Here is an 8,742-nt window from a genome sequence, read left to right as displayed (position 1 = left end):
GTAGATTGGTTTTGTCACATTTGATGGTCTAGGTTAGTCATTTGCCCTCTAGTTATTACTAAACTGCTTAAAACGTCTTTTGTAAATAGGACTCATTACACTTGGTATTTTATATTTAGCTGTGTTCCGTCTTTAATGTTGCCTTCTTCATAGATGCTAAAAACAATCCGATCACTCCTGGCGAAAACTTTTAGAACAGAAAATCCCAGGATGCCAATTTTCCAAAAAATACGGATCCCTTTTCGAGAAAAACATACAGGCATATATGCATAATTGTTGCTCGCTTATATATATATATATATATATATATATATATATATATATATATATATATATATATATATATATATATATATATATATATATATATATATATATATATATATATATATATATATATATATATATATATATATATATATATATATATATATATATATATATATATATATATATATATATATATATATATAATAATATAACAATGTATCTATTTACAAAGATAAATAGATATTATCTTTGTTTGACAACAAGTAATTCTAACCCCATCTTAAATAGACTTCAAAAACACTGGGATATTAAGTTTGATGGAAGTCAAATATGTCCATAATTTTATTTGAGTCAGTCATTCAATCAAATAAAACCACTCCCTACATCAGAGGCAACGCTCCGTCGTTGTAAAATGGCCTTCCAAATCATATTTTTCTTTCTTTCTTTTTCCTCCGCCTTTTCGCATGGAAGAAGTGTTTCTAGAAATTTGTAGAGGACCCATTCAATTAGAAATTTAAAGTTGTCGTGCTAAGGGGTGGAAAGAAAATAGAAGGCAGCCAGAACCCCTTATGTCCCTATTTTGCAACCCTCCCTCCATAATATTGGATCAGAATTTTGCGATATACTTTTGTTCAGGATAGTTAAAAGATCAAATGAATATATCTCTGTGATGACAGGGCATCTACAGCCCCTGAGACAAGGGCCGTAAATTGATTGTTCGCCAATAGCTTACAGACATGTTTAAAGTGGAAAAAGGGTGAATAATTGATTATGGATACGAAACTTTTAAGGATCGTTCTCCAGGCCGTGAGGATAGTAAATTTATTTGTGGGGATGTTAAGGGCCCAAAATATGACCCAAAAACTTGTCCCTGGTCATTTGAAACTTACACCCATAAGTCCTAGGTGCAAGACGCAACGAAAGTAAAAAAAAAATTAGGCACGGACCTTCGAAAATAGGAGTGGTAACAGCATAATGATTTTAAACACATCCCTATCCCTGGTTTCAAAGACATCCCTATCCCGCCATTCCGATGACAGCCATCCGGTTCATCTTACGTCATAGGAAATATTTTCTGAAGAGATTCAGATGTCTGTTACGTAATAGGGTTTGCTTGTTACATAATAGGGAGTTTTTAAAAACCTACAAAGGCTAAAAAAAAAAAAACTATTAGACACCGCCAAATCACGATTACCATGATTGCTAAGCAATTAAATTTGGTTGTTACCTAATAGTCTTTCAAAAAACCTGTGAGACCCTGCCAAATCAAGCTTTTTCCTTTTAAAAATTTAAGGGTCCCCAAAGTAAGAGCATGGCCCTTCCTCACATCACCTAATATTTTCATACTTTTCCGGAATTCGTGTCAGCAAACAAGGGTTTTTCGCGGCAATTCTTATAACCAGAACAGGTAGACTATTGATTTTCCTATGAACAAAGGCTTGTTGGTATCCCGCTATTTTCAGGAAAACAGAAGCTCCGACCCCTTTTATTCTAGCAGGAACTCAGTAATTTTCCATTGTCTCCGAGGGTTATAAAAACAGGTATTAGAATCAAAATTTCATCAGTCTTACATACCATCTTGAACGTAAAAAATATTTCTAAAAACTGATTCCCATAGAAATTTAAAAAAGGATTGAACTTGTGCCTGTATGTTGATAAGCCTCTCTTTCTATACCATCCCCCACCAAAAAATTAACTGTGCATACCCAAATTTAATCTACTATGATTCTTTATATTGGATAAATACCCAAAAAACTCTCTCCTTCAATTGCGTGGTTCTCTCAGTGATAAAATAACCTGATTTTCCTGGAAAATTCTTTTCTTCTATTAAACCGCTATTCGATGCAGGTTGTTAGAAAAGACTAGAGCACCTGCATGTGTTAGGCCAGTAATGATGTAAAGGCGTAGTTTCTAACGGACAGCTAATTTTGTGATTATTGCGCGAAGGGGATTCTTATCAGCCGGTAAATTTGAACTTTATGATAATACGTGTGAATCACAAATTGGGGATGTTGTGGGTAAACATAATTCTTCATTTTAGTGTGAAATGCTCGGAAAAATGTAACTTACCTAGGCATTAAATGAAAGGGGTGGATAATATTGTTTCATTTTACTAAAAAATAGCAAACAAGCTTCTCTCTGACAATAATATAGAGTTATTCGAAAGCCTTCTCCCCCCGCCGGAATAGGATCAGATGAAAACTTGAAGTTTACTATTTCTATGACTTGTTCTTAAAGTGTATTCTATTATAAGTATTTCTCATCTAGTTTAGCTACTTCTAACTATTTTGGAAAAGGGGGTTATGTTAGCAAAATGAGACGGGGTCTACAGACTTGTCCTAGGAAGGTATTTTGACGCATGTACCAAGCCTATTTTATCGCTTTTTGAGGAAATGACTGTAAATCAATGTGAGAGCTGAATGATGGTAATTTTTAAAGCTTACTTTTCTTTAAAAAGTTTCTTTTATTCTCATGAAAACTAATTATAAACTTAAATACCTGTATAGAAAGTTAAAAATTTAAGTTGGAGAGGGAAGTGATAAAGACAATGATTTCTGACAATGATAAAGAAGAGGAAAAGCAAATAGGCACCAGGGGATGTGCCAGATATGCCAGCTTGGATCGAGGATCTGCTGACGGACTTCTTTGGTGAAAAACTCCCGACAATAGACACAAACTCTCCCTCCGTATGTTTTTGAGACTTTTTAGAGCATTATAACAGCTCAAACGTAAAGAAACAACTTACCCACATTTATGTGGTAATTTCTCGTCTTAAATTTATAGCTCGTAGTATGGAGACTATGGGTGCAAAGGGTCACTTTGGGGGACCGTGCATGATATACTTTCTAATCATTAAATTCTTAGCTGGTAGTGTAGTCTCAATATATCCGAAAGGTAACCCTTAAGTATAATGTACTCTCATTCACACTAATATAAATTCTTTCAAAGGATGAAATCAAGAGTGTTTCAATGAGCTAATAAGCTCTTATTGTTTTCTAGGCTCAAAAACCGGTATTACAAGTGGAATTCCTGTGAATTCATATACCACCACAGAAAAGTCAAAGTGGGGGTGTGATTATAGTTTGGGTTGAGCCCTACTGGTATACTTTCTCCAATTTTGATGTAGATAGTTTCGTGTTAAATCACGTTCAGTTAAATCATGTGCCACCTAGCAAGGTCGAGAGGGTGCTAAACAAACAGGCGCCCACACCTAACAGTGATATGATGGAATCAGAACAGTATGGTGCCGGCTCATCCCCTGTTTTACGTAAATTTTATCTAGCAAACTCTGATTTGTGCAATATTTATGGTTTTAGAGCTATTTTTGGAGACCCTTCCAGCACTTTTACAAGTCGTAGTATCCATGTGGATCCAGTAAACTTAGTACACTCTTATGTCAGCAAGATTCTGGCACTTCTTGAAAAATGGATTCGGAAGGTGCGAGGGCAAGACAAAAAAAATCCATCACTCAAAAATATTTTTTTTAATGAAAATTCGGGTGAGGTGTACTTGCATCACCTGCAAACGGAAATGCAGACACATCAGCCATATAATTTTGAGGCTTTTTTTCAGTGTTTGAGAACTATTTCTAACAGTTTAGGAAGTCATAATGAAAATGGGAGCAGGTCAGTAGATTTACATACAAAAATTTAAATTTAAATGTTACAAAATTTAAAATGAACATGTTTTAAGAGGTGGGAGTGGAACAAGAATTTTAAAAAATAAAATGCAGATTTAAAAGGTTGTAGAGGTGTACAACATTTTTGTTTCGATACGGGCTTAAAGTGCTTCAAGTAGGCAGTCCTTGTCGTAGGACATAAATCCCCGCAAAAGGTTGCCAGTAAGGCAAATTTGGATAGTTTGGCAGTTTATGTGTGTGGGTAGAGAGCAGAGTTTCCTAAAGGATATTTTAGAGGCAACATTCTGTAAAATTTGATGGAATAGACATTTCTGAGAGAGCCAACGAATATTTAAAGATGGGGGTTTCAGTGTTACAGTACGATACAGAATTTGAGGAGGGATAACTTGAAGAAAAAAGGGGATTTTATATTCAGTAAGGAGCTCCGTCCATTGAATCAGTGAAACACTGGATATGGCTTCTTAACGAGTCTACCACAGAGCCAGATCCAATTGGACATTTCTTTCCTATTACTAATATTAGTTAGGTTTTAAATGAGGATAAACAGAACAAATGGGGTATTTGCTACTGTTGTCCGATATGTCGTTCTACCTTCGGTACTGAATTATAAATTCTGAATTGAATTCCCTAATGAAACACCACTTGAGACACTGTAAGCGTCATGGACACCAGTCCTTGGAGACTGTTTTGGGTTACAGTGCCATCTTGCGTTTCAGGATTTCCAAAATTCCCTCTTTCAGAGCGACAAGGTGGGATTAGATATCGAAGCCAAACTCATGGATACGTACGATCCATCAAATTTCAATCGTGTTAAAGAACATGAAGCCAATGCAGTCTCTTATGCCCACACTCAAAGAGACTCGAGTAATACCATGCAAATTATAGATGTATTTGAGACGTTGGGTGGGGAAGACTATGTAGGCGCAACTATGGTTGCACTTACTAAAACAGCTAAGTAGTCATTTTCTCAACTGCACAACGTAAATTATCCAATGACATTATCACCAGAGGACGGGTTGGCAATTAAAAATAAAGATAGGTGTTGGGTATGTAAGAAGAGATTTGTTGAGGGTAGTGGGAATGTGGCAGTCCGCAACCAAGACCATTTGAGTAATCTAATTTTATCAGGAGGGAGCAGCTTTCGTGGACTGGCATATAAATCATGTAATTTAAATGGTAGGTAATAATACTTTATATCGGTTTACATGCAAAATTCCAAACAATGATTTGAAATTCAAATGAATGGCGATGGCACGTTGGAGGAAAGGTGAAGTTGTAGATGGTGCACTGGAAGAACTTTTTCTTATAATATCATACCCATAATAATATCATTTGAGAGTTACTGTCCTTAGAATTCAAATGGAGAATGATTGAAAATGGTAATACGTTCTTGTATAAAATCCACTTTTAGATTCCTATACTTTTTGACAAAATCTTTAAGTCAACTCATTCAAGTAAAAAACACGACAATATTAATAGCTCCCCACTCCTTAAATAGCACTTTCCAGATGAAGAAATGTATGTTTTAGTAAAAAAAAGGGAACACACCCGTATCAGTACTACAGCTCAGCCTCGAAACCTTGTGAGGAAAAAGTGTCACTTCACGATTGTCAATGAACAACTGCCGACTATGAATATGCTAAAAAAGTTTGGGTTAAGGGAGGGTGTAAAAATGGGGAAATTAATGTTAAATGTAACAGGCAAATGATATATTGATGTTATTAGATATTGTCTGTTCAAACACGGATAAATTTACGAGGAATTTGGGTTGGGTATTATTTATCAACTCCTCATCTGGTGATGGATTTAATTCTCAAAATCAGCAATAAAAAAATAGGTCTGTTCACCGATGCAAATGCTGCAACCGACAAAAAAGAACACAATTGCCTTTTTCGATTGGCTTGAAGTTTCACCAATGATTTTTATTGAGATAAAGCGACCATCCATTTTGTTGGGAGGGCGAGAAAGTCAAGGGGCCCGGAAATTGGTCGAAAGCTTTTTTTCTAGATTAATTTAAAACTTTCAGCTTGAAGCCCTTGGGCCAAGAAAAAATGTGTCAAATGTGTCAGGCAGAAAAAAAACTTTCGGAAGCAAATTTGCAAAACTTGATCAGTTTTATGCATACATATAAAAAGGGACAAGAGACCTTTGAAGACAAAAATTTTGTCTTTTCAAAAGCTAAAATATTTTCTATATTAGATATCTATGAGCTTCAGTCATTTTTTTCGTGTAATTCATGTTTTAATGAGTTATTATTGAATTTTTCATTGTCTATTTCGTTGCTTTATTGAAACATTGAGGTACAATGTTCCAAGTATAACACAACACTGAAAGTTTGGCTTAAATTCATACATAAAAATACAATGAGAAATGAGTCAACAAGCATTTGCCCAGTGTAAATTTTTTGAAGATTCCTATGCGTGGAAATGAAAAATTCAAATAACAGGGAACGCGTTGTATTAAGTTGCGTCTTCATTAGGTTTTATTGTTTAAAGTAAAAACCAGATTTTATACTTTTCAATAGTTTTTCAATGGAAATGATCTAACTTGCGTCATGCTTTGAACAAACGAAGATTGCCCCAAGTCAGTCAGCTAAAATAACTCGAGCGAAGAACAAAAGGGATGACCTGACCAAGAGCTATGAAATTCTTTTAGCTCATATGTTTAGCAAATTTCAAAAGGTTGACAGAAATGACTGTACCAAGGAATATTTTTTTTAAAGTCCACAAGCTTCATAGAGCCAAACGAGCAAAACAATTTTTATGGCACTTGGTATCTACTAAGTGACATAGCGATCGCAAATTCTGCAAAAAAACTAAAATCTTGGAAAACGCTTAGAGTTGAGGGATCGGGATGAAACTTGGTGGTAAAAATAAACACAAGTCCTAGATACGTGATTGACATAACCGAATGGATCCACTCTCTTTGGGGTAGTTGGGGGAGGGTTAATTCTGAAAAATTAGAAAAAATGAGGTATCTTTAACTTATGAAGGAGGCATCGGATCTTATTGAAACTTGATGTTTCGAAAAATGTCGTGTCTCAGAGCTCTTTTTTTTAAATCCCGACCGGATCTGGTGACATTGGGGGTAGTTGGGGGGAGCCTAAAATCTTGGAAAAAACTTAGAGGGTAGGGATCGGGGCGAGACTTGATGGGAAAAATAACCGCAAGTTCTAGACACGTGATTGACATAACCAGAACGGATCCCCTCTCTTTGGTGGAGTTGGGAAGGGAGGGTTAATTCTGAAAATTTAGAAAAAATGAGGTATTTTTAACTTACGAAGGAGTGATCGGATCTTAATGAAATTTGATATTTGGAAGGATATCGTGTCTCAGAGCTCTCATTTTAAATTCCGACTGGATCCGGTGAAATTGGGGGGAGCCTGAAATCTTCGAAAACGCTTGGAGTGGAAGGATCGGGATGAAACTTGGTGAGAAAAATATACACAAGTCCTAGATACGTGATTGACATAACCGGAACGGATCCGCTCTCCTTGGGGGAGTTGGGGGGAAGGGTTAATTCTAAAAAATTAAAATAATGAGGTATTTTTAACTTACGAAGAAGTGATCGGATCTTAATGAAATTTCATATTTAGAAGGACTTCGTAAATCAGATCTCTTATTTTAAATCCCGACGGGATCCACTGCCATTGGGGGGGGGGACCGGAAATCTTGGAAGACGCTTAAAGCGGAGAGATCAGGATGAAACTTGGTGGGAAGAATAATCACAAGTCCAACATAAGTGACTGACATAACCGGACCATATCCACTCTCTTTGGTGGAGTTGGGGGGGGGGGTGTAATTCGAAAAAAAGAAGTATTTGTAACTTAGGAACGGGTGATCAGATCTTAATGAAATTTGATATCTAGAAGGATCTTGTGCTTTAGAACTCTCATTTAAAATCCCAACCAGATCCAGTGACTTTGGGGGGAGTTGGAGGGGGAAACCGGAAATCTTGGGAAACACTTTGAGTGGAGAGATCGGGATGAAACTTGATGGGAAGAATAAGCACAAGCTATAGATACGTGATTGACATAATTGGAACGAATTCATTCTTTTTGGGGGAGCTGGAGGTTGTTAATTTGGAAAAATTAGAAAAATTGAGGTATTTTTAACTTAAGAACGAGTGACCGAGTCTTAATTGAATTTGATAACTTGAAGGAGCTCATGTCTCAGAGCTCTTATTTCAAAATCCCGACCAGGTCTGTTGACATGGGGGGAGTTGGAGAGGGAAACCGCAAATCTTAGGAAACGCTTGTAAATGTCGTAGATTCGTGATTGACGTAGTTGGATTGGATCCGTTCTCTTCGGGGGAGTTAGGGGGTGGGTTCAGTGCTTTGGCGAGTTTGGTGCTTCTGGACGTGCAAGGACGATGAAAATTGGTAGGCGTGTCAGGGAGCTGCAAAAATTGACTTGATAAAATCGTTTTCCCCGATTCGACTATCTGGGGGGCTGAAGGGAGAGGAAAAATTAGAAAAATTGAGGTATTTTTAACTTACGAGTGGTTGATCGGATCTTAATGAATTTTGATATTTAGAAGGAACTCGTGACTCAGAGCTCTTATCTTAAATCCCGACCGGCATTAAGCATCTGATTTTCCTTTTAAAGCAATCTATTTGTTGTTAGAATTTTGCTAGAGCTCATACCATATGAGCTCTTGGCTCTTCCGACCTCGTCACAAATGCCATATAAGCTCTTAGCTCTTGATTTTTAAGGCACATCTACAATTATTTGAATGACATAACAAAAGAGATTGTACCTATCCTTCCCTGAGAGACATTCAAGAGGCGTTGGGACAAACAGTAGAAACAAAGAACAGAGAAAGTGGATTGA

The sequence above is a fragment of the Artemia franciscana genome, chromosome 5, assembly GCF_032884065.1.
Source record: "Artemia franciscana chromosome 5, ASM3288406v1, whole genome shotgun sequence".
Lineage (NCBI taxonomy): Eukaryota > Metazoa > Arthropoda > Branchiopoda > Anostraca > Artemiidae > Artemia > Artemia franciscana.
This window is presented reverse-complemented; position numbering follows the sequence as displayed.